The sequence below is a fragment of the Mus caroli genome, unplaced genomic scaffold (assembly GCF_978045245.1).
Source record: "Mus caroli unplaced genomic scaffold, Mus_caroli_1 scaffold_11, whole genome shotgun sequence".
NCBI lineage: Eukaryota > Metazoa > Chordata > Mammalia > Rodentia > Muridae > Mus > Mus caroli.
The window spans coordinates 20,528,982-20,556,588 of NW_028227266.1; positions in this window are offsets into that span (position 1 = coordinate 20,528,982).

Consider the following 27,607-nt stretch of genomic DNA (forward strand, 5'->3'; position numbering starts at 1 on the left):
GAAATTATTTCAAAAAAATCATAGAAGAAAATTTTTCTAATCTAAAGAAAGAGATGCCTATAAACATATAAGAAGCATGCAGAACACCAAATATATTGGACCAGAAAAGAAAATCATCCTGGCATATAATAATGAAAACATTAAATGTATAGAACAAAACCAGAATATTAAAATCTGCAAGGGAAAAAGGCCAAGTAACATTTAAGGCAGACCTCTCAGAATTATACCTGGCTTCTCAACAGAGACCCTAAAAGCCAGAAGGGCTTGGGTAGATGTCTTTAAGACCCTAAGAGACCACAAATGCCAACCTAGAAAACTATAGCCATCAAAAGTTTCAGTTACCAGAGGTGGAGAAAAAAGATATTCTGTGACAATACCAAATTTAAAAAAATGTCTTCACACTAATCCAGCTCTATCGAGGATACTAGAAGAAAACCCAACCCAATGATGCTATCTGGACCCAAGAAAGCACAAGAAGTAAATTTCACACCAGTAAAACCAAAAGAAGAGACTCTCCTCTCTCCTTTCCCACTCTCATACAAACACACACACACACACACACACACACACACACACACACACACTAATCATCAACATCAAAGTTATAGAAATTAACAATCATTGGTCATTAATATCTCTCAGTATCAGCGCACTCAATTCCCTATTAAAAAGACACAGACTAACAGAATGAATATGAAAACAGGACCTTAATTCTTCTGCATACAATACAACACACCTCAACATCAAAGATAGACATTGTTCAGAGTAAAGGGTTGCATAAAGATTTTCTAAGCAAACAGACCTAAGAAGCAAGCTGGGGTAGCCATTTAATACTAAATAAAATGGACTTTCAACCAAAATTCATCAAAAGTGTTGGGTAAGGACACCTCACACTCATCAAAGGAAAATTCCACCAAGATGACATCTCAGTTCTAAATATCTATGCCTCAAATGCAAGCGGACCCACATTCATAATAGAAACATTATTAAAGCTTAAATCACACACTAATCCTCACACAGTGGGATATTTCAACACCCCACTTTTAACATCACCAAGACAGAAACTAAACAGAAAAACTAACAGACATTATGTATCAAGTGGGCCTAAAACCTATCTGTAGAGCATTTCACCCAAACACAAAATAATACACCTTTTTCTCAGCATTTTACAGAACTCTCTCCAAAATTGCCCATATACTCTGTCACAAAACAAGCCTCAATAAGTACAAGAGGATTGAAATAACCCCTTGCACTTTATCAGATCACCATGGATTAAAGTTGGACTTCTGTAGCAACAGAAATAACAGAAAGCCTACAAGCTCATGAAAACTGAAAAACTCTCTACTCGATGACCACTGGATCAAAGAAGGAGTAAAGAAAGAAATTAAAGACTTTCTAGAATTCAATGAAATTGAGGTACAACATATCCAAACTATGGTGCACAATGAAAGCAGTGCTGAGAGGAAAGACCACTAAGTGTCTCTATAAAGAAACTGAAGAAAGCCAGGCAGTGGTGGTGTATGCCTTTAATACCAGCACTTGGGAGGCAGAGGCAGACAGATTTCTGAGTTTAAGGCCAGCCTGGTGAGTTCCAGGACAGTGAAGGCTATACAGAGAAACAATGTCTCAAAAAAAAAAAAAAAGAAAGAAAGAAAGAAAGAAAGAAAAGAAACAAAAAGAAACAAACAAACAAGCTCTTGAACAAAAAGAACCAAAGAGGAATAAACAACAGGAAATAATCAAACTCAGAGCTAAAATCAATAAATTAGAAACAAAGAAAGCAATTCAAAGAATCAGTGAAACCAAGAACTGGTTCTTTGAGAAAATCAACAAGATAGTCAAAGTCTTAGCCAAAATAACTATAGGGCACAGGGGCAGTATCCTAATTAACAAAATCAGGAATGAAAAGGAGAACAGACACTGAGGAAATCCAAAGAATCTTTGGGTCTTATTTCAAAAGCTTGAACTCCACAAAATTGGAAAATCTAAATGAAACGGTTAGTTTTCTTGATAGATTCCACTTAACAAAGTTAAATCAAGATCACGTAGCAATCTAAACAGTCTTATAACCCCTAAGGAAATATACTCAGTCTTAAAAGTCTCTCAACCAGAAAAGGTCCAGGGCCAAATGATTTTAGTACACAATTCTACCAGAGTTTCAAAGAAGAGCTAATAATTCCTTGTATTCAGTATTTCAGAAAATAGAAACATAAGGAACATTGCTAATCTCACTCTATGAGGCCATAGTCATGTTGATAACAAAGAGACACAAAGACTCAAGAAGGAGAATTTCAGACCAATTTCCCTTATAAATACTGATGCAGAAATAATTCAATAATACACTTATGAATCAAATACAAAGACATATCAAAAACATCATCTACAATGATCAAGTTGATTTCATCCCTGTGATGCAGAGGTGGTTCAATATATGAAAATTCATCAACCTAATCTACCATATAAACATACTGAAAGGAAATAAAGATCATCTCATTAGATTCTGAAAAAGCCTTTGACATAATCCAACACCCCTTCATGTTAAAAGTCTTGGAGAGATCAGGGTTACAAGGTGCATACCTAAACACAATAAAGGTAACATACACCAAGCCAATAGCCAACATCAAATTAAATGGAGAGAAAGTTAAAGCAATTCTACTAAAACCAGGGACAAAACAAGGCTGCCCACTCTCTCCCTATCTCTTCAATAAAGTACTTGAAGTTCTAGCCATAGCAATAAGACAGCTAAAGGAGATCAAGTAGATACAAATTGCAAAATAAGTCAAAATATTACTATTCACAGGTGGGATGGTAGTATATGTAAGTGACCCCAAAAACTCTACCAGAGAATTCCTACAGCTGATAAACACTTTCAGTGAAGTGGTGGGATACAAAATTAATTAAAAAAAAATCAGTAACCATCCTTTATACAAACAATAAACAAGCTGAACAAGAAATCAAGAAAACAACACCCTTCACACTAGCCACAAATAATATAAAATATGTTGGTGTAACTCTAACCAAGCACGTGAAAGATCTGTATGACAAGAACTCCATGTCTCTGAAGAAACACATTGAATAAGCTATCAGGAGACAGAAAGATCTCCCATGCTCAGGAACTGGTAGTATTAATATAGTAAAAATGGCCATCTTAACAAAAGCAACTTACAGATTCGATGGAATTCCCACCAACATTCTAACAATTATTTACAGACCTTGAGAGAACAATTCTTAACTTCATATGAAAAATAAAACAAACCAAGAAACAAACAAAAACCCAGGATAGCTAAAATGATCCTGAACAATAAAATAACTTTCTTGAGGTATCACCATCCCTGATCTCAAACTGTACTACAGAGCAATAGTAATAAAAACTGCACGGTAGTGGTATAGAAACAGAGGCTGATCAATAGAATTGAATCGAAGACTCTGAAATAAACCCATATACCTACAGAAACTTGATTTTTGACAAAGAAGTCAAAACCATAAAATGAAAAGAAAAAGTATGGTCTATCTGGATGTTTACATGTAGAAGAATGCAAATAGATCCATATTATTATCCTGGATAAAACTCAAGTCCAAGTGGACCCAATAACTCAACATAAAACTGGATACATTAGATCTAATAGAAGAGAAAGTGTGGAATAGTTTTGAATGTATTGGTACAGGAGCCAACTTCATGAACAGAACACCAATAGCTCAGACATTAAAAACAATAATTAATAATGGGGCCTCTTGAAAGTGAAAAGCTTCTTTAAGGCAAAGGTCACTGTCAATACCATAAAATGGTAGCCTACAGATTGGGACAATTTTTCACCAACCCTACATGTGACAAATGGCTAATACCCAACATTTATAAAGAACTGAAGAAATTAGAGACCAACAAATCAAATACCTCAATAAAAATGGGGTACAAAGGTAAATATGGAATTATCAACAGAGGAAGCTCCAGTGACCAGAAAGCACTTAAAGAAATGTTCAATGTCCTTAGTCATCAGAGAAACACAAATTAAAATGACTCTGAGATTCTACCTTACACCCATCAGAATGACAAAGAGCAAAAACTCAAGTGATAGCACATGCTGGCAAGAATGTGGAGCAAAGGGAAAACTCCACCATTGCTGTGGGGAGCGAAAACTTACACAACCACTCTGGAAATCAATTTGGCCATTTCTCAGAAGACTAGAAAATAGTTCTACCTCAAGACCCAGCTATACCACTCCTGGGCATATACTCAAAAGATGCTCCACCAACCCACAAGTACACTTGCTAAACTATGCATGTAGCAGCTTTATTTATAATAGCTAGAACAGAAAACAATCCAGATGTCCCTCAACTGAAGAATAGATGAAGAAAATGTAGTTCATTTACACAATGGAATACTACTCAGCTATTAAAAACAATGATATGAAATTTGCTGGCAAATGGATGGAACTAGAAAATGTCATCCTGAGTGAGGTAACCTAGACCAAAATGACATATATGATATGGACTCACTTGTAAGTGGATATTAGCCATAAAGTATAGTCTCTTACAATCCGCAGATTTCCAGATATTGAACCACGAACCAAAGAGCATACAAGGGCTGAACCTAGTTCCTCCCTCCGTACATACTCATCTGATGTGCAGCTTAGTGTTCAGGATTTTCCCCCAACTGGAGCTGGGAGAGGAGGATTTACCCTTACTCTGTTGCCTGTCTGTGGATCCTGTTCCCCTATCTAGGCTTCATTTTCTGACCTCAGTGGTAGAGGTTGTATCTGATTCTGCAGTAACTTGAGGTGCCAGAGTGGACTGGGACCCAGGAGGAGCCTTCCCCCTTCTCAGTGATTTAGGGAGCAGGCAGGTGGGTGAGGGGGAAGAAGCCTCATTCATGGGGCCTGGGAGAAGGGGAAACAGTGTGGGGATATAAATAAAATAAGAAAATTAATTAATGGAAGAAAAAATACAAAACAAAGTCATGAACACATCAAAAAAGGTCATTCACAATGACTGAGTTAACTTCATTCCAAAGAGCGGGGATGGTTCAATATATGCAAATTAATAAATGTAATGAGTCACATTAATAGACAGAAATCTCATGATCACTTCAATAGATGTAAAGAAAACTTTTTGGCAAAATTCAACTTCTCTTTCTTCATAAAAATACCCTGAAGAATCAAGGAACCGGAGGACCATACCCCAACATGAGAAGTTCTACATGTGATAATAATCATACAGCTGGCATTATATTGCATGGGAAAAACTGAGAGCATTTGTACCAGAGTCAGGAAAAGGGCAAGGGTATCCATTTTTCCACTCTTACTCAACAACAGTAAAAAATAGCAAGTATATAAACAGAAAAGACAGAAGCAAATTACCCATGTTTGCAGAGGATGAGATGCCATGCATAGGACCCCCTAAATACTCCACCCACAAATTCTTAGATCTGACAGACACCTTTGGCAAACTTTCAGGGTACAAATTAACGTGTAAAACCCAACAGCTGTCTTACATGGTAATAAGAAAACTGTTGAGAAAGATATAAAAATATATTCACAATTGCCTCAAAAATGAAATATCTTTAAATAAATCATACCAAAGATGTGGGATGCCACACACTCTGGTCGAGTCAGCTTAAGCTGAGAGACTTGAAAGTCACTCATGAGGCAAAGAGCTTCAAGGAAGCTCTCCTCCTGGAGTCTGGCGTTCCCTTTAACCCATACATTAATTATCCATTCCCACATTAGTCTAGTGTATGGATCTGCGTGCTCTCTTTCAGTATCATCCTATTATAAGTGCCTTTTAAGATTGAATTCTGACATAGCTAAAGCCTCAGTGTTCCAACAGTCCTAGATCGTCCTTGAGCAAGACCTTGGCCTTAGAATTCATTACTGCCCCTGGTATTACACTATCTCTTTGAGTAAAAGTTAGGTCACTGCCCTTCACAGGAATCTACCATCACCAAGGAAGAAAGAAGTTTCTGACCTTAGGAGAAACCAGAATAGATACTTAGAATTATAGCTGAATTACACCCATATACAGGAATTTACAATGGTTTAGGAAGTAGATCGGGCTATGGTTTTAGAGTATTGCATTATTCATGAGATGGTTAGCTAGAACAGAACTCCCTAGTTAGAACCATGACTTGGGTGTGAAAGCCCTTGCCCTAGGAGTGAAAGGTTCTCACACCTGGCTTCTAAGACTATAGCTGACCTTAGATAGGGCTGACGTTGTCTCAGTTATCTTATTGCCCAGTTCCTGCCAGTCTTTGTGTTTTCATTCCTCTGTTCTGTGTAAGAGTCATTAAGCATCCGGTTACCTCATTTTGTACCTTGTGGGTATGTCACCCAACTTCCTTATTGTCTTCTGTATAAAAAGTCTGATGCTCGAGTTGTAAAAATACATTCAGATTCCACAGACCTCTCTTGTGTGCGTCTGTTTGTCACTCATCCGAAGCTTTGCCCACCCGCTACTAGAGACCTGTTCCACGCAGACATAGGGGCCCAGAGAGTCTACGGCAGTGGGAGAGTTCTATAATGAAAACTTTTACACACCGTAGAAAGAAATTACAGATACCAGGAGATAGAAAGAATTAATGTTAAATGGCTACAATAGCAAATTTAATTAAAATTTCATTTTTAATTTTAATTAAATTAAAATTTTAAATATTTATTTATTTTTACTTTTTTGTGTTTAAGTGTTTTGGCACATGTATGTATGTGTGTACATTCTCCACTCTTATTCAACACAGTGTTAAAGCCTTAGGACAATTAGACACCAGAAAAGTATCCCAAGGGCATGTGTGAGAAAGGAAGAAGGAAGGGAGTGCACACGGTACCCATGGAGGCAAGAAGACATTGGATTCCTGGAACTGGAACTATAGATGGCAAAGAAACATCATATGGATGATGGGGATTAAATCCGGGTATGTCCTTTGGAGAAGTAACCAGAGCTTCCAACTGTTGAGCCTTAATTTTATGTTAAGTTTTGTGCATGTGCTTGTGCCTGTATGGGGTGTTTATGCATGTGAGTAGAGGTGTCTGTGGAGGGCAGAGGCATCAGATCCCTGGAGCTGAAGTGGTAACTGGTTGTGAACTTCCTAAGTGGATGCTGGTTGTGTCACTTGAGAGCAGTAAACACTCTTAAAGGCTGTGCCAGCTCCTCAGCCCCAAGCCTTTCTCTGGATATTCTGCATGGTTACTAGTGACAAATTTTTTCACTTTGTAATTTCCTATTAAGTCCAAAGCTTTTGTTTGTTTTGTTTTGTTGTTTTGTTTTGTTTGTTTATCTTGCCTGGAAACAGAATTTGAGGTCAACAAGCTTTGCACTGCTATTGTTTTGGGGTAGTTTTTTTGTTTTTGTTTTTGTTTTCTCTTTCTTTGTTAAAAAAAGTGTGTGTTCTCTTACCTCTGGGATCCGTAGTTTTGTAAATCTCCCATTATTTTTATTGCTTTCCTATGTTGTAAGGATGCCATTTGAAGTCAATAGTCTTAGGACTTCAATAATAAACTGTGAGTTAGGAATATAGTTCAGTCAACAGCACCTGGAGTTCTCTGAATCTGCACTGGAAGAGGATATGGGATATCACTCATTACTACTGGATTTGGAGATCCACCTTCCCCACTCAGCCTCCACAGATTTCCCTATGAGTGGAGATTTTGGATTACCATTGCTGCTCAGGAAACATGAAGGTTTTCCACCAGGGCTCTACTGAGATCCACTTGGGAGGACCAGGAAACCACATAGTCTCCAGTACTTGATATATAGTGTATATACAGTATGTATGTATTTTTTACTACCAAGTGCACAAGCAAGTCCTGGTCTTCATTTAGCCTCTCTGACAGCATCATAGCAGTTAAGTTGTGAAACCAGCCTATAGCCTGATAACTGTAAACTCTAGGTTCTTCATTGGATTGGATTGGACTGGGCTGGTAGATTTCTAGGAGGTGTCAAATCCTGCAATTTCTCATCTTATTTTATGGAAATAGAACTACTACTTTCTGTCTTGCTTACCTTTTGTTATACAAGCTCCAGAGGGAAGGTATTTTGTTCATGTTCCATCTGCTCCTTTCAGTCTTGAGGGGTTCTGACCTATCCAGCTCTCAGTATACATGCATTAGACTAAAGGAAAGCCCAAGGAAACCACGGGATTCCTCATCTATTATCCTTTGAGTCATAAGCACTGTAGCTTCTCTGCCTTCTTATTTCAGCTTCTAGAATTTTCTTCTTCTTCTTTTTTTTCTTTTGTACATTATATCCAGTTCCCCTACTACTTGTAAAATTCCATTTTCTAACATTCTATCTATTTGGAATGTGTTCGAGTTTATGGAAGTATTAAACCACTGTTTTGATAAATGTCAAGGTAACATGTCAAGGAATAAAAAAAATCCTTTGCCTGTTGGTTACAAATGCATTGAGCTTTGTAGATTTGTTTGAACAGAGATTCTGCTTTTATAAATGAAAATGATGAACTGGGGAACTGAAGTTCCGCTGTGCCTCATGCCTTTCAAATGACTCCTCTAGGGTTGAAAATATGATGTTACATTTATACTATCCTACATGTGCAGCGCTTTATGAGCAGCATTTCATATAGCTCTTCAATAACCTGGTGCAACAACATTTTTACATTTTATCAAAAAAATTACATTAATTATCCAGACTAGTTGTAAACTAGTGAGCACCTGAGTTGCAATAATAACTTGAGTGTTCTGACTTCTATTTAATTCTTCTTTCTGTATATGTTGAGTGGCAGAAATATTGTTCCCCAAGATCATAGGTTAAAACATGCTGTAATTAGATAGATAAAGCTCTAATAGTTCATATTTAATCACTAGGGATACAGAAAAGTTTTAAGGATATGTTTTATATATATATATATATATATATATATATATATATATATATAAAACAATGAGTGTTTGATGTCATTATAACTTGTCAGCTATCCATGGAAAGAAAGAAATATCAACCATGGACAATTAAAATCATAGAAACAGAAGACTTTCAAATATTATTCAAGTTATCATTAACATGTTCATTTATTATAAAATATTATTGAAATAATAATGAATAATAAGAAAAATAATTTCAAAACCCAGAGGAAGATCAACTCCCAGGTGCTCTAAGACTTCCAGGATCATAGGATCAGAGGTGAGGAGACAACATCTGCCCCAGTATTGGAAGTAACTGGGACCTAGGCACCCAGGAACTCTGCCCAACCAGTGGCAAAGGTTCCTTCCAGTCTGGTATGGTGCCCTGAGCAGACCTTGCTTATGAACTCTGCAGCCAGTCCCACAATACCCAGAGGAAGATCTACTCCCAGGCACTCTACCATTCCCAGGTCTCCAGGATCACAGGATGCCAGGACCCCAGGAGCTTGGCCACACCAGGATCTCAGGCTCCCAGAGGCACCTTGACTCACAGGAGCTCTGAGACACCCAGAATCTCAGGATCCCAGGATCCCAGAGACAGCTGAACTCTGAGGGGTTCTGACACAACCAGGATCATAGGAAGTACAGCCTCCAGTCAAATATAGCTAGGGCAGGTAGCACAAGAGACAATCAGATGGTGTAAGAACCATAAGTGTAAGAACATAAGCAACAGAAACCAAGATTATTTGGCATCATCAGAACCCAATTCTCCCATCATAGCAAGTCCTGGATACACTATCATACAGGAAAGGCAAGATTCAGATCTAAAAATCACTTCTCATGATGATAATAGAGGACTTTAAGAAGGACATAAATATCTCCCTTAAAGAAATACAGGAGAACACAGAAAAACAGCTTGAAGCCCTTAAAGAGGAAACACAGAAATCCCTTAAAGAATTACCGGAAAACACAATCAAACAGATGAAGGAAATAAACAGAACCATCCAAAATCTAAAAATGGAAATAGAAAGAATAAAGAAATCACAAAGGGAGACAACCCTGGAGTTAGAAAACCTAGGAAAGAGATCAAGAGACATAGATGCAAGCATCACAAACAGAATACAAGTGATAGAAGAGAGAATCTCAGGTGCAGAAGATAACTGTAGAAAACTGACACAACAGTCAAAGAAAATGCAAAGAGCAAAAAGCTCCTAATCCAAAACATCTGGGAAATCCAGGACACAATGAGAAGACAAAACCTAAGAATAATAGGTATAGAAGAGAGTGAAGATTTTAAAGGGCTAGTAAATATCTTCAACAAAATTATAGAAGAAAATTTCCCTAACCTAAAGAAAGAGATGCCCATGAACATACAAGAAGCCTATAGAACTCCAAAAAGACTGGACAGAAAAGAAATTCCTCCCATCACATAATAATCAAAACACCAAGTGTACTAAACAAAGAAAATATTGAAAGTTGTAAGTGTAACACACAAAGGCATACATATCAGAATTATACCAGACTTTGCACCAGAGACTATGAAAGCTAAAAGATCCTGGGCAGATGTCATACAAACGCTAAGAGAACACAAATGCCAGCCCAGGCTACTATACCCAGCAAAACTCTCAACTACCATAAGATAAGGAAGGATACTTTGTACTGGTCAAAGGAAAAATCTACCAAGACGAACTCTCAATTCTGAACATCTATGCTCCAAAGGCAAGGTCACCAACATTCATAAAAGAAACTTTACTAAAGCTCAAAGCACATCTCACACCTCACACAATAATAGCGGGAGACTTCAAAACTCCACTCTCAGCAATGAACAGATCTTGGAAACAGAAACTAAACAGAAACACAGTGAAACTAACAGAAGTTCTGAACCAAATGAATCTAACAGATATTTATAGAACATTTCATCCAAAAGCAAAAGAATATACCTTCTTCTCAGCAACTCATGGTACCTTCTCCAAAATTGACCATATAACTGGGCACAAAAAAGGCCCCAACAAGAAGATTGAAATAGGGCTGGTGAGATGGCTCAGTGGGTAAGAGCACCCGACTGCTCTTCCGAAGGTCCAGAGTTCAAATCCCAGCAACCACATGGTGGCTCACAACCATCCGTAACGAGATCTGGCGCCCTCTTCTGGAGTGTCTGAAGACAGCTACAGTGTGCTTATGTATAATAAATATTAAAAAAAAAAGAAGATTGAAATAATCCCATGTACCCTATCAGATCACCATGGACTAAAGCTGGTCTTAAATACCAACAAAAACAACGAAAAGCAGGCATATACATGGAAGCTGAACAATGCTCTACTCAATGATAACTTGGTCAAGGAAGAAATAAAGAAAGAAATTAAAAGCTTTTTAGAATTTAATGAATATGAGGACACACTATACCAAAACTTAGGGGACACAATGAAAGCAGTGGTAGGAGGAAAAAAAAATCACAGTGCTAAGTGCTTCAAAAAAGAAACTGAAGAGAGCTTACACTAGCAGCTTGACAGCACACCTGAAAGCTCTAGAACAAAAAGAAGCAAATACACCCAAGAGGAGTAGAAGGCAGGAAAGAATCAAACCAAATAGAAACAAAAGAACCCTACAAAGAATCAACAAAGACAGGAGCTTGTTCTTTGAGAAAATCCACAAGATAGATAAACCCTTAGCAGGACTAACCAGAGGACACAGAAACAGTATCCAAATCAATAAAATCAGAAATGAAAAGGGAGACATAACCAGGAAATATATCTTGAAGTAACTATTGTGTTTGTTGAATATCAACAGTTGAAAATATTAAATTTGTGTTTTGCAAAAAAGAAAAATTATTCCTCTTCCTCCTCCTCTTCTTCCTTCCTTCCTTCCTTCCTTCCTTCCTTCCTTCCTTCCTTCCTTCCTTCCTTTCTCCCTCCCTCCCTCCCTCCTTCCTTCCCTCCCTTCCTCCCTTCCTCCCTCCTTCCCTTCCTCCCTCCCTCCCTCCCTTTTTTTTTCTTTTTTTGACAGTCACAGTTCCTACTAATCATACTTCAAGGATTATCTTTCTGAAATAAGTGAATTGAACCCAAAGGAGTGGTTAAGTAAAGCAAAAAATTTAAGGGAAAGAAAGATAGGACATAAATAATTGTGAAGTTATGTGATGCCTCTTTTCTGTTCAGGAGCAATTCAGAAGCTGAAAAACATAAAGTGGATCCCTGGAGGTTGTAGAAAAACTGTTCAAAGGTGATTTAATAAAAAGTCAGTGGTGTACCTAAGTGGAAGCATGAAGAAAGGAGAAAAGAATGTACAGTGTGGGTGACCTAGGAAGAGATCAGAGCCCTGTGTATCAGGCCCCCAACAGGGACTTCACAGCTGGACAAAAATGAACCCTCCATCTAAGGGACTTTTACAGGGGAGATGGCTGCCCTGTGGGTGGGCTGGGAGTCCTGGAATCTTGTGAGGGCCTGAGAACTTCTCATGTAGACATGAGATGATATTCTGGAGTACATCAATTCATTAGCTCTCCACTACTGTATAATACTTGACTTCATCAATGACTTTATTATGTGGCGGTCCTTGATCCATTTGGACTTGAGTTTTGTACAAGGAGATAAGAATAGGTCGATTTGCATTTTTCCACATGCTGACCGACAGTTGAACCAGCACCATTTGTTAAAAATGCTGTCTTTTTTCCACTGGATGGTTTTATCTCCTTTGTCAAAGATCAAGTGACCATGTGTCTTGGTTCATTTCTGGGTCTTCAATTTTATTCCATTGATCTTCCTGCTTGTCTCTGTACTAATACCATACAGTTTTTATCACACCTAGCTTTCTTTAGACAGCTGAATTTCTGCTCCTAACTGAACCATTCTCTGTTCCCATGCTACTTTTAAAGAAAGTAATTTGATTATTTCAAAAGTATCTTTCTTTGCTTGTAGCACTTTCAGGTCAAAGTTCAACTCTAGTTCATATACCTGTGGTTATGGGTTGAGCATGAGACGAGAATTCTGGTACCTTGAAAGTGTTTCACCATGTGCATGTGTATATAGTAAAAAGGACATTGATATAATATCTATAAGCTGTTAATGGAGCTCTAATACTCCCCTATTATATTTTGGGGAGATGTGAATTTGCCCTGAAATCCAATCTAATCCACAGCAATTTGCTTTATTAGTCTAGGCTAGTTTCAAAAATCACCATTCTCCTGCCTAAGCCACCACCTAAGTGCCAGGATGACAGGCATGTACCACCATGCTCAATATAAAATCTCCTTTCCATGAAATCTTGTTTCAGGAGCTTCTTTGTTCTTATCCAGTGTTCCCAGGGTGATCAGTGTACCCTTTCTGTTGATGATAACTGCCCACAATAGTTCTTTCACATTTCTAGTGTTTCTGGTTACACTACTATCAAATAGAATCAAGGCCATGTCAAGCTATGGTTAATATTTAGCAACATAGTTTTTCCTCATAGTCTTTGTTTTGATTTTCATTTTCTGGGAAAAATTATAAATGATTTTCCCTTCAAGATTTTTTTTATATGTCAGTATGGGATAATATTCAAACTGTTGATAGATGGTAGCATATTAATATAAATAAAGGAGAGAAATGTTTTTCTAGTGCTAGGTCCCAAAGAAACCTGGGACAAGTCTCCCTTAGTAACTGTGGCTCCTCTGAGTGCTTGTCACCCATTCCCCTACCCCAAACCTCTCTAATACAAGGGTTGGGCTTCCCTCCTCACCCCCAACTTCTTTTTCATGTATAATCCAAACATTTTGGCTTTGCACTATCTTGGCTCTGCTCTTGGTCTCTCAGTCTATGACTCCTTCTCTTGATTGGCTTGTCCTCTCTCTCTTTTCTCCACTCTAGTCTCCTTTCATGGTCTGTGTTTCCTACTATGAGAATTGCTTTGGTGATAGGATCTCTGCAGAAAGTCTGTATCAGGGCCTGACTTCGTTGAAGTAGAGAAAACCTTCCAATCCCACAACAGCAAAGCCACCAGAGTGTGGTTCAGGTGGACGGTGGTTGGGATGAAGTGGGACCACTGCCAAATGTGCGGTGGAACCCATAATGCTGTGTGAGCAGGGCCGTTGCCCTGTGAGTTTTAATGGCAGGACCATTCTCTCCCTTGAATCGTGTGGGGAAACTTTCTGTACTTTGTAAGCCAGCCAGCTTATGAACTTTTTTCTATGGCATCTCAAGTGGACCAAGTCACTCTTTCACCTTGTGAATCCATGGGTTAAGTTTTGCATCAACTATTGTGAATGGTGATGGTTGGAAGAAGATAAAGTCTCAAACATCCACATCTGGGAGGGCTTCCTTCATTCTCTGAGTTCCCATTTCTCCTTTCTTCTCTAACTGTACCTAGTGCTGATCCCGATACAGCATGTGCCAGACAGGCTCCAGTCCAGCTGGTGATGCTCCATCAGATCAGAAGTCCCATGAAGAGCTGGGTTAGGGTTTGCTCATTTCTCTGACACCACAGCACTTCCTGAGTCTTATGTTAGAGGACATTGCATATAAGTCTTCCTCTTCAAGGGAGTACCCAAGGGACTCTGCACAATCTTGTTGGAATTTAAAGATTTGCTGATGGAAATGCCCTGGCACCAGGCAGGAAAGCCTCAGACATGACTTCATAGCGGTTAAGTCATTTAAATATTTGACCAGATGAATTAATTTATGAAACAATTTAACAAAAGGACAAATGATATTTGACTCTTCTGGAGTAGCAAAGACACAAGTTATGCAGCGTGCATGCAAGTACAACAGACTCTCACTGGTGCAAAAGACAGTTTAAAGGACACCAAGCTACAGTTTGCAATTCTTCTATTATCATTCCTGCACAGAGAGTTATACACAGATTAAGCCAAAGGATGCAAGAATTTTAAAAAGTGTGTGCCATTTCTTTTCTGACCTCACTTAGATTTTAGTAATTGCATGAATTTGGGCAAGAAGCTTAATTTTGTGTGTTTCTCTGATAAAGGGAATAAAGCCATCAAATTTCACTAGGATGATGGATTAAGAATTTATGCAAATCACTTAGAAGAACATTCAGCATGATAGTTCTCAATAGTTTAAAAGTGTTTACTATTGTAGACCTTAAGTGTATATGTGGACATTGGTGATTTGTTAGTTTTTGCTAGTTATGGTAATTTAGACAAAGGAGTGTTCTGAATGCTGTACTTCCCATGTGTGACCTAAGTCTTTAGGATCAGGAGAGAATCTCCAAGGTTTCCTGGAGAGAAGGAAGATAGGGTCTAAAGCCTATGATCCTTTTATTTTCCTACCCAGTGCTGGGCTATTTCCATGATTCAGCAAAGATCTGGATTCACAGAACTGTCAAAGGCCAAGTAGAAAGCTAGAAATGTACAAGGGAAGGGAGGCTTTGATACACCAAATCAAATCCTCACTAAGGCTGTGACCTTAACTTCTTAAAGCCTCAAAGGAACAACATAGTTCTAAAATATCCCAAGGATTTCCTTCACCTCGGGGAAGAATATTTTTTTAACAGTTCTTTTTAAATGTGAGAATTTCTGGTTCAAAAAGACCTAGATTTCTGTGGGTATGTAGGTTTGGCTTTCATAGTAGTGTTTAGATAATAGATAAATATTGGAAAAATTCAGTAAAGCAATAAACTGAGAAAATATGGGAACACCTATATAGCAGGAAGAAATACAATGCACTATTAAAGGTATTGGCCTCAAAGTAAAATAATGTTCAGCAGATAGAACAGTGCTTCTCTAATAGCATGCAACACTTCAGGATAAAAACATAAAAATGATTGGTTTAGAGAGTTTAGTTTTCAATATAGCTCAGTGGTAAAGCAGCTAGCTAGGATTTGTGAGGACCTAGGTTTAATACCCAATATCATAAAAGAGGGGGGTGATGAGAGGTGGGGGAAGAGGAGGAAGAAGAAGAGGGGGAGGAGAAAGAGGAACAGAAAAAGAAGGAGGAAGAAAGGGAAGGAGGAGGGGGAGAGGAGGAGGAGGGGGAAGGGGAGGACAGGGTGGGGAAGAGGAGGAGGAAGAGGAGGAGGAAGAGGGGGAAAAGAAGGAGGAGGGGGAATAGGAGGAGGAGAGGGAGGAGGAATAGGAGGGGGAAGAGGAGGAGGAGGGGAAAGAGGAGGAGGAGTGTGGGGAGGAGGAGGAAGAGGAAGAGAAAGAGGAGGAGGAAGAGACTGTGGAGTGGCCAGAGAAAAGAGCTAAAAACAGCCTGATGCTTTTTCCCTGTTTTTTTTTTTTTTTTTTTTTTTTAACCAGTATGGGCAAGAAAGAGAATCCAGCCCAGCTTAGATAGAAGGAGAAGTATGTGTGTGTGTGTGTGTGTGTGTGTGTGTGTGTGTATGTGTATGTGTATATGTGTGTGTATCTGTGTGTGTATGTGTATATGTGTGTGCGTGTGCTCGTGTGTGTGTGTGTGTGTGGGTGTATGTGTGTACGGTTCTGTTTGTGTATATGCTGTGTATCTGTGTATGTATGTGTGGGTGGGTGGGTATTTGTGAGTATATGGAGCTGCTTGAATGATAGCTTAGAAACTTGAGAGTTTAGAAGATAGTTCAGTTTTCCTCTAAAGCAATTTGCAAAGCTCTGAAGTTCTACCTATGGAGTAATGGGTTCAAAGTCTAAGAAAAAAACATCCAAGCAGCATTTCTGTCATCATGGTGTACTAAAAAAGTAGAATAGGCCTTGAAATCTAGAGCTTTCCTGGGTGACACAGGGGTTCAAGTCACATCTTTACTTCTTTGTTGCTTCGAGGAACTGCTGACCAGCAGCTACTTGGGGAGAGGAAGGTGTTTCTGTGGCTTGTCCTTCCAGATCACAGTCTATTAATAAGGGACATCTACTCAAGTCAGGACCCTGGAGGCAGGAAATGTAGCAGGCACTGGCAAGGAACATGCTTTCTGCCTTGCTCAGCTGCCTTTCTTATCCAGCCCAGATCCCCCTGCCCTGGGACAGGAAGGCACACTAAGAGCAGGGTCCTCCCACATTAACCAGCAATCAAGAAAATGCCCCACAGACATGCTCACAGGCCAATCTGATGGAGGCAGTTCCTCAGTTGAGAGTTTTCTCTTGCCAGAGAGTCTGGGTTTGTGTCAAGTTTACAAAACCAAGCTGTAGAAAAGTTTTACTCCCCAAACAAGGAGAAACCAGGGGCAATATTCAGCATACCACGTGCAAAGTAGGCAGTACTGACCAGCTCCTGTGGGGCTGATCTGATCAGCTGCCTCAGTTTCTACCTGGAAAAGGGAAGAATGAACTTTCTTTGGAACTCTTTTTTTTTTTTTTTAAATTTAAATGGAAGAAAACTTTGAGAGATTTACTAGAGAACTGGAAATTGCTAGAACACAATAAGATCAAACAGAAATAATTGGCAAAGAGATTCATTATCTGCAATGGCTCCTCTCACAGGTGGGAAGAAGGATCAATGACCACACAAAGGCAGGTAAGCCAGAGTATCTGGTCAAGGAATTGTAGACAAAACAAGATACAAAAGTTTGGAAATGAAGGACAAAGCAAGTAGGGGACTGGCCAAAATGCATCACCTGTGATTGGTGTAGCAGAGGAGTGAGGAGACGAAGAAGCTCAAATAGCATTTGAACATTGTAATGGAAATGGTCTGAACCTGAAGAAAAGGTTTGTTTTTAGATCTAAGAAGCATGGCAAATTCTGAACTTGAAGAAAGGAATGGAGCAAGCATGCTCCATATGCAAGTCTTTGCCAACTTTCTAAACACCAGGCAAGGGCAAGAAGACAGGTCACCTTGAAGGAGCAAGGCAATGAAGTGAATGAAGAGTCAGTTTCTCAGTGTAGACAGCGCCACATAAGGGGCAATGAGACATGAGTTTCACACTGCTGGAGGAGAATTAAGTGCTAGCCCAGGAGCCTAGAAACAGCACACAAATTACTATAAATAAGCAAAAATAGTTTCAGCAAAATAAATCTGAGATATTTTATTTCCAACAAAATACATTAAAAATACTACAAAAAGGAGTCTTTCAAAAAAATTGACAGAAAAAATGTAGAAAGTAGTGGAAAAGCAGTAGACAGGTAAGAACTTTATATAATATAAATTCTGGGCAAGGAAATATTGACAGTGTAAAATAGTATCGCAGTATCTGATGTATGAGGTGACAGGAATGTCAAAGAGCCATGGGGAGAAGTTTGTAAAGTGTGTCATGGAACTCTAACGTTAAACAACAGCAAACAGTAAAACCTTGGAAGTTGGACTATCTCAGACAGAGCAGAGGAAACCACTGCTCTGACCCAAAGGAAAAGCATTTGGCGGCCAAGGACTGAATGCATATTCCTCCCCTTCTCCTAAGCCCTTTACAGAAGCCTAAACCCCAAGTAATGGTTTTTGGAGGTGGGACTTGGGACAGACAGGCAGTTAGGTCACAGGTGGAAGGCTCATACAACTGTCAAATGCCAGGACTAGTGACCTTGTAAGAAGAAGAATGAAAGACGCAAGTTCCTTTGGCCACAGAAGCAGGAAGATAGTTCTCTATGATGCGGGATGTGGTCCTCACCAAACACTGGATCCACAGAGACTTTACTGTGGACTGCTCAGTAGCTATAACTGTAAGCAATAAATGTTTGCAGTTTAAGCTCTACCCACACTGTGGACTTCCATTACTGTACTGTACTGACAAAAGTACTTTTATTCTCTAAGGCAGTTGATCTTGTCTCTTAGAAGCTAAGATTTTCATGTAGGATAGAGCTTTTTAAAACCTTATGAGAATGAAATGGGCTGATTAAATAGGAAGGGGAAGAGAGTAAAGACTTTTATTTACATAACACCTCTGGGTTGTACCCTGAAAATTAAAGAAAAAACACATATGTAGTAAAGGAAGGTATATAAAATTATGATAAGAGGTCAGGACTCAAATTTGAATGTGAGTAGAGAGAAAATCTCTGTGGTAGTAGCTTAAAGTGCAATTCAGCCAGGCATTGGACCTTACCTTGCATCATCGGCCTTCACACAACATAGAATGCCCCAACAGAGGGGAAAGGCTGCACTCCACCCAGAACTAAGTCAGCAAGCACAAGCAGAACAAGCTCACAGGTTGAGAGGAGAATAAATGTGGGCTTAGCTGGAACCCAAATTCCTCAAGTACACGTCACAAGTAAGTGGGAGCTTTATTCTTGTACTTTGGATTGAAGTCAGAGCCCAGGAATATACCCAACCCCATCTGAACAATGTCATAATATGCTTACCAAGTGTTCTGCCACTGAGCTGTGTCGCTAGCACTTTTTATTTATTTGTTTATTTTATAATAATATAAACTTAGGCTCTCCCCAAGTTATAGGTTGGTGTGATAGCTATTCTTGGCTGTCAACTTGACTATGTCTGAAATTAGCTAAAATGCAAAAATAGAGGACACACCCATGAGGGATTTTTACTTAATTTGAAGTAGATATATCCATATGTGATCCAGACCTCAAGGCAAGAACTTACATGCCTTTTATCTGAGCTAACCCTTCTGCTGGAAGTATATATAAGGACATGGTAAAAGACAACAGTTGCTATTTGCCTGCTTGCCCTTGCCTCATTATCAAGTCCATTCCTACACTGCCATTAGAGTCTACTTCTTAGGGATTCCAACATATACTAAAGACCAGCTTTGTGGGCTGAGAAACTGCTGGATTCTTGGACTTTCCACTCACAGCTAGCCATTGTTGGATTATCTGGACTACAGCCTGTAAATCATTTTAATAAATCCCCTTTCTACATAGAGAGCCATTCTATAAATTCTATTACTCTAGAGAACCCAGACTAACACAGTGGATATTAAAATTATGATTATCTTGCTTCAGGCTCCTGAGTAGCTTGGGTCACAGGTTCTCCTTCATGGTTTGTGCATACATATTGGGTTACAGGTGTCATTGTTCTTTCCTTGTTCTGCCAAGTGTTCCCTTGGTGCCTGGAGTTTAACACTTTCTGGTTTTCATGTTAAAGCTTTCAAGGACCACAAGAGAAATTGGGAACTTAATAGTGTATTTATAAATGTGGTCCTGTCTGTCATAGCTCTCAACAGGTTTATGATTGAGTTATTGTCATTCATCAGCACAATATTTTTTAATTAATCTATTTAATTTTTGTTCAGTTTCATGCATGTGTATAATGGATTTTATTTCCTTTCACCCTGAATAATGCTGTCTTATCACACCAATTTCTTTTGTGGAAAATTTTCTTTCCAGCATGTCCTCTACCTACTTCCATGCCACTGAGTTTGCATTGTGTTGCCCGTCTGAGTGTGTGAGGGAGGTAATTTAATAACTTAATAAGTGGCACAGCACTTATCAGCTACAACAAAGAAGAAAATGATAAACCTTCTAAAGCCACTGTGGGATATTAATAGTCCCCCAGGGTACAGTGAAGTTCATGAGCCCTTTCCTCTTTCTTAATGAAATACCGACCCACCCTTTCTTGTGCTTGTCTTGTGTAGGTAACCGCAGCTGGGTAAGTTGGTAAGTTCATGAGGGTATCGGCCCTGTCATGTCTAGAAGACACTGTTTTATAACTTCTCCCCAAAAATCTGTCTCTTACCTTCTTCCTGACTTCTTTTCCATGGTACTCCCTGGGCCTTGGGAGTTAGGTAAAGGGAATGAAAGGCCATAAAGGCCAGCTTAGTTTTAGACAATGTAGTAATAATACAATGTAGATCACCATCTAGCATAACAATAGTTGCAGATTCTCTCTTAGAACCCAGGACCTCCTCAGCGGGTGGGCTCTTAGCAAGGCACCAGTTCTTTCTGGGCAGTGGACCTTAAATTCAAGGAGAAAGTGGCTGGCTAACACTTTCCCAAATCAAGCCCCCAATATTCATGTCTCTGTTGTACCAATGGGCACAGCTGGCTAAGCTGGCCATCATTGTAATTCATAAGGTTCACAGCTAGGTGACACTGTTGAGGAGAGTTTGCTCCCAGCAGTCTGTGTCACCTAGCACCCTGACAACTACCCAACGGGGAAGCTTAGTTCCTGCTTGATCTCCGAATGTATCTTGTGACTAAAGTTACATACAAAGACTTTCTCCTCCTTCCCTCCACATTCCAATCTCCACTGAACTGAAGCAATGATGTCAAATGAGGGGCAGTTATCTGCAGTTGACTGAGGAAGCTTAATTATTACAGACAAAGACCACTAATGAGGAAACATCTTTCACACATGGAGCTGTTTTGATGGAGCCTAATTTACACCAAGTAGTCTATCCTCCAGGCTGGCTATGAACTGCTTCAGCTCTCTAACTCTCTTTTCACTGCCCCCTGCCATTGTCCTCTAGTCCTTAGCTTAGTGTTGCAGGAAATCAGAGAGGAGAGGGACTGGCTTCTTACATGAAGATAAATCAAAGCAAAAAAAGAAGCCACATTTGAATGCAGGGCTATAAGAGTCTCACATACTAATACTTAAAACGAAAACAAACCAAACCCCAAAACCTTCTTACTTTTCACTTGTATTTTTCCTCCCTTCCTACCTGTATCCCTCTTTCTATCTCTGACTGCTTTTTCTTGACTCTTATTACTATCTGTTACTTGACTGTTCACGCCTCCCATCTACTTCACTAAATTCCCTTCTCTGATATTTGTGTAAAGGCCTGGAGAGAAGCTTGGACTTCAGTGTTTGCAATCCGGGGTGAGGTGAGAACAGAGGTTTTCCAGGAGGGGAGCTGGGGAATTCAAAGTTACTTGAGAGGAATTCAAGTGCCACAGCAGGAGCTGGCAAATACAGACCAGGGACCAGCATGATGGAAAAATATGGAAAACTACACCACTCTACTCCTGCTGTTTCCAGCTGTCCCTGGTTGTGACCAGCAATGAAACAACCCATGTGACAGCCTGTTTAGTTCCAGGTAGAACTGCTCATGGCCTCTCTCCTCATGTACAGTGCCAGAGAAACTGCATGGTAGCTTCTTGGAGTAGCAAGGGGAAGAAACTTGAGGATACCCAACATCTGAGGTTATGTCACAGGACAAAATGAAGAGCTTAGGTAGGCTAGAAGAAGATGATGTTCCAGTCTTGATTCCCCAAATACACAAGTATTGCTTTTGCATTTATATCTTTTGTCTCTTTGCAGATCTTGACATCCACAGTAGGGGCTCAAACTAAACCCCTTGTTCCTCTTGGGCTCTCTACTGTGTTGGGAGCCTCCAGAAGCAGCACACACATGGGTGTAAAAGTCTCAGAGGCAGTGGGAAGTCTATGGGAAGGTATCTAGAAGGTTCAGAAAGAGAAGGAAGAGGACTGTGAAACCTGAAGGTAGGAACTGGACTGGAGACTGAAGGCTGCTGCTGTGCTCAGCCTCAGCTAGCTTGACATTGGCTATGGGACCAATGGCATGGCTTCTGCCATCCAGATTGCCAAACCTTGGGCTGGTCTCTCATCTCTTGTCAGGTTAAGCTAGTTGGCTGTGGTAGCAGAAGCAACATGGAGCTAGTCAAGAAGAAAACTAAGTTGAATGTCGTGTGTGAAATGCCTTCAATAAGTGGAAGCCATCTTTGTAGTTTCCAAGGTAGACCCTCAGAATGGCAGTCCCTCTGACAATGTTGTAAATGACAGTCTGGGCTCTGCTCAGGCTGGACTCTGACTAGATAAAGTGAAGGATTGGTAGAAGATCAACAAAAGCTGAAAGTCAGCCTTCCCCAGAAATCTTGTGAAAGTGGCTTTATGTTTGTTATTTAAAAAATAAGCCATTACTTCCCTTATTCACTGCTATAGCCAACTATCTCTGGCAATGGGGCAACTAGCTCCCTATTAACTCAAACTAACCTGTAACAAATCAAAGTCCCATTCTACTTCCCAGGCTTTTCTGACCCAATACTCCAACTCCCAGAGCATTCCAGCTTACAGAGTCCCTCCCACAGCAACCTACCCCCTTAAAACTCCAAACTCCCTCCCTACCTTGTGCTATTTTTTCTGTCCTCCGTCCCTAGATAGCCTCAATGTTTTGAGTTCCCCCAAATAAACCATTCTTCCTACTCAGGGAGTGGTCCAGGTGGGTGGTTTCACTGAGCCCTTGCTTACCAGCTGGAGGGTTGAGATATTTTGCAGCTCAGCATTAACATTAAATATAGCTTGCATTTCTTAGCAAGATGTAGTTTTAGACACAGAGGTGAGTCCTCAGGCTGAGAAAGTGCCTATGCTGGCTTTGGTTTTCCAGGCCCACCTCTGGAGACTGTCATGAAATTTTCAAGCATCAGACTCTTCTTTCCTAGGTTTGAGATGGCATAGAAATTGATATTGTTAGGCTGGGAGCTTGTGGTTGGTCTTAATACATCAAGATGTGAATCTGCTTCATGCGGACTGAAGGGACTGCCATAGTGCCAATTTATTAATGATAGAACTTTTACCTTTGATGGCACAGAGTTTATAAGTGTGACTATTTCCGTTTATTTGTATCTCACTGTTCAGCTGAGTGAAGAGACCAAGAGGTAGTGTTCTAGTTAGATTTTCTATTGCTGTGATAAACCAGTCTGACCCAAACCAACTGGAGAGGGAAAGGGTTTATTTCGTTTACTCTTCCAGGCTTACTCACTGAGGGAAATGAGAACAAAAACTTCAACAGGAACTCCAACAGGAACAGGAGGCAGGAACTGAAGCAAACCAATGGAGGAGTAGTGATTTCTGTCTTGTTCTTCTCTGCTTACGCTCCACCAATCTTCTTATGCAATCTTCCCAGGAGTGGCACCATCTGTAAGTGGACTGGGACCCCACATTAACCCAGGGATTAAGAAAATACACCACAGGCATGCCCACATGCCAATCCAATGGACACAATTTCTCAAATGAGTTTCCCATTCCCAGTATGTCAAGTTGACAGTGAAGATTAGCATCATAAATAGCACCTGAAAAATGTTCAACATCCTTAATCATCAGGGAAATGCAAATCAAAACACCCCTGAGATTCCACCTCACACCAGTCAGAATGGCTAAGATCAAAAATTCAGGTGACAGCAGATGCTGGCGAGGAGGTGGAGAAAGAGGAACACTCCTCCATTGTTGGTGGGATTGCAAGCTTGTACAACCACTCTGGAAATCAGTCTGGTGGTTCCTCAGACAATTGGACATAGTACTACCGGAGGATCCAGCAATACCTCTCCTGGGCATATATCCAGAAGATGTCCCAACCGGTAAAAAGGACACATGCTCCACTATGTTCATAGCAGCCCTATTTATAATAGCCAGAAGCTGGAAAGAACCCAGATGTCCCTCAACAGAGGAATGGATACAGAAATTATGGTACATTTACACAATGGAGTACTACTCAGCTATTAAAAAGAATGAATTTATGAAATTCCTAGCCAAATGGATGGACCTGGAGGGCATCATCTTGAGTGAGGTAACACAATCACAAAAGAACTCACACAATATGTATTCACTGATAAGTGGATATTAGCCCAAAACTTAGGATACCCAAGATATAAGATACAATTTACTAAACGCATGAAACTCAAGAAGAATGAAGACCAAAGTGTGGACACTGTGCCCCTTCTTAGAATTGGGAACAAAACACCCAGGGAAGGAGTTACAGAGACAAAGTTCGTAGCTGTGATGAAAGGATGGACCATTTAGAGACTGCCGTATCCAGGGATCCTTCCCATAAGCAGCTTCTAAACGCTGACACCATTGCATACACTGGCAAGATTTTGCTGAAAGGACCCAAATATAGCTGTCTCTTGTGAGACGATGCCGGGGCCTAGCAAACACAGGAGTGGATGTTCTCAGTCAGCTATTGGATGTATCACAGGGCTCCCAATGGAGAAGCTAGAGAAAGTACCCAAGGAGCTAAAGGGATCTGCAACCCTATTGTTGGAAAAACATGATGTACTAACCAGAACCCCGGAGCTCTTGTCTCTAGCTGCATATGTATCGAAAGATGGTCTAGTCGGCCATCATTGGAAAGAGAGGCCCATTGGACTTGCAAACTTTATATGCCCCAATATAGGGGAATGCCAGGGCCAAAAGAAGGGGAATTGGTGGGTAGGGAAGTGGGGGGCGCTATGGGGGACTTTTGGGATAGCATTGGAAATGTAACTGAGGAAAATATGTAATAAAAATATTAAAAATTAAAAAAAAATAGTTCTCTAAAATGTAATTCAAGATGAAAGTAACTGCCTGAGAGGTATAGAGGGCCCACTGAAGAGCTATCTGGATTATCTCATACAGCAAATGCCTCCATAAGCAGGCCAGCTCCTAAATATAACAGCAGCTGCAATAATGTTGGGTTCTGTCATGTGGATGGATGTCTTCCCTGGGATGAAACAGGAGGCAAGGAATTATAGCTCCATTGTTATAGGTTGCCTTGAAATGTGTGTTCATTAAGATGCTGGGGAGAAGGGATCTAAGCTAAATCTCAAACAGCAATTTAATATGCAGGATCTTTAAAGTTTTTTTTCTCCACTAAAGCAATAACAAAAGAAAAATACCCCCAAAGTAAGTGAAATGAATAAAGTTAAATCCTGACTGCTAGCCTTTCTTAAGATTATAGCAGACTCATTTAGCGAATAACCAGAGCTAAAAGCAGGTTACTTCTGGGCTCCCTTCTGCACTCCTCTTCTGCACTCCTCTTCACAGACCTCTAGTCTGATGTCTGAGTTTAAGTTTTTGGTATCTGCCTGCATTTCTTCCCATGCCTTCTCATTTCCTTTAACTTTTTTCCAATTTGTGATCCTCACATGAACCTCTGAGCAGCACTGCCCTGACCTGCTGTAACTCAAATGCTTCTCACACATGTACCCGAGTCTCCTGATTCTGCCCACAGCTTTGTTCGAGGCCTTAATCCCTGCCTGGCTTCTCTTCATGTCCTTCTGATGCTTCTGAGCCAAGGGCCGTGGGACTCATCCTGACTTTCTTCAGCTTTGCAGGGCTCCTTCTGTGGTTTAACTCTGGTTCCTATGCCTTGCAGATCTTTGTCCAGCATTGCTATTCCTGACAAGCTTCTGTCTTCCCCTCTTTCACATGCCCCATTCCTTTTAGATGGGAGGCAATTGCTTCTCCATCTTCCCTTTGCTTTCTAGTACCTGCCCTGCCCCCCCCCCCCATTTCTAGGCAAACTCACCACTTTTTGTTGCTTACCTGGTTCTTCTTAGGCAAGAGAAGGTTCTTTAAATTAACTATTGCTCTCAAATGTAGCAGCTCCCCTGCTCCAGTCTTTATAAAATGATATCCACACTCCCCACACCCTCCTAGACTTCTGCCATTGTTTTTACTGCTGAGTCAAAAATCAGTCATTTAATCTGAGTGCTTTTAACAATTTATCATTCTGAATCCGAATAACCTTGAGACTGAAAGGAGGGCTATTAGTAATTGTTACATAATAGCAGAGAAAAGCCAGTGCTATCTAGGCATGCATTATATTCTTATCATGGCCATGCTTTCAGCAGCCAATTTGGAACAATCTTCCCCTTGGCGAGGGTTGTATTTGGGGCACTGCTTTTGGAAGTGAATGTTGGATATAACACCCTGACCTGTGAGTGAACTCATGATGTCAGAAAGAACTTGGTGACTGATGCTCGGTGTCCCCACCCACACAGCTTTCAAAAGCGAGGCAACATCATGGACTTGGAATAGTTCAAAGATTCTAATTTTCTTTTCTTTGTCTTTCCCTCAAAAAGCCCACTGAGCTTGCCAGAAAGTTTGCTCCTGTAGTGGGAAGATACCTGGGATCTGTGACTCAATAGTCCTCATTAAAACAAATGCCAGGTTCGCATTCCCTTTACCTCTAATCTCCCCAAGAAATGAGCTGAACTCTATACGTTAAGTGAAGTGATATTAGTGTATGAGACAGAGGAAATAGTTGGCGATTTAAATATTCCCATTCTATGCAGCGTGTTTGGAGGATGCTGCTGCAAAGTGATAAGGATGGAGAGCAATGCTGTGCTGGGAGATAATTAAAGAGAAGAGATTAGTGCTACAAAATGAAGCCTTTTATTTCAAGTCCAGCATTTAAGCTCTTATGTCTGTTGCTGGGTGCAGTGAGAAGGCAGAGATGATACTATGTAAAGACTGTGGACTTTCACTAGCCATATCCTATACTCACCTCTCTTTCAGTTTCAGTCTTTCCACCTGTATAATGGAGACAATAATATACACTTTGTAATGAGGGTCTTTCTGTCTGGTAACATGTGGCTGCCCAGTGGGAAGTAAAATGTTTTAGGAACTTGAATTAAGTAGATATGTCCCTCTATTTCTTTCTTTCTTTTTTAACCTCAACTAGATTTCTTGCTTTCGGAACCCTGAATTATGGACAAACCTATTACAAGTGAGAGCCTTGAGAGCCACTGATTACAAAGCCTGAGAGCATCACTAGGAATTGTCAGGGCCATTGCCCAGGAAATGTTAGGTCTGTGGCTTGTTGATACTGTTTCTTCAGATGTGGGATCATGCTCTAAGGCCTTGACAAAAAGTTGAGTAAGTCCATGGGACAATCTAGATGTCATGATACATGCCTCTGATGATACGTGCCTACGATGATGGCGCACACCTATGATGATACATGCCTATGATGATACACACCTATAATTCCCATACTTGGGAGGTTGACCCAGGAGGAACATAAATTCCAGACAAGCTTAGGTAACACAGATAATGTCTGAAGATAAAGCAAACATGAAAGAAAGCAAAGGCAAGCAAACAGAAACCCTAGAGTCCTGGGTTTATGTTATCTAGGCCTGCCTGGAATTCTTTGTTTTTATTTTTTATTATTTAAAAATTTAAATTTAAATATACTTTAACATACTCTCCTCATTTCCCCAAGTTCTTCAAATGTTCTCCCTTTCCCTATTCATACAACTTT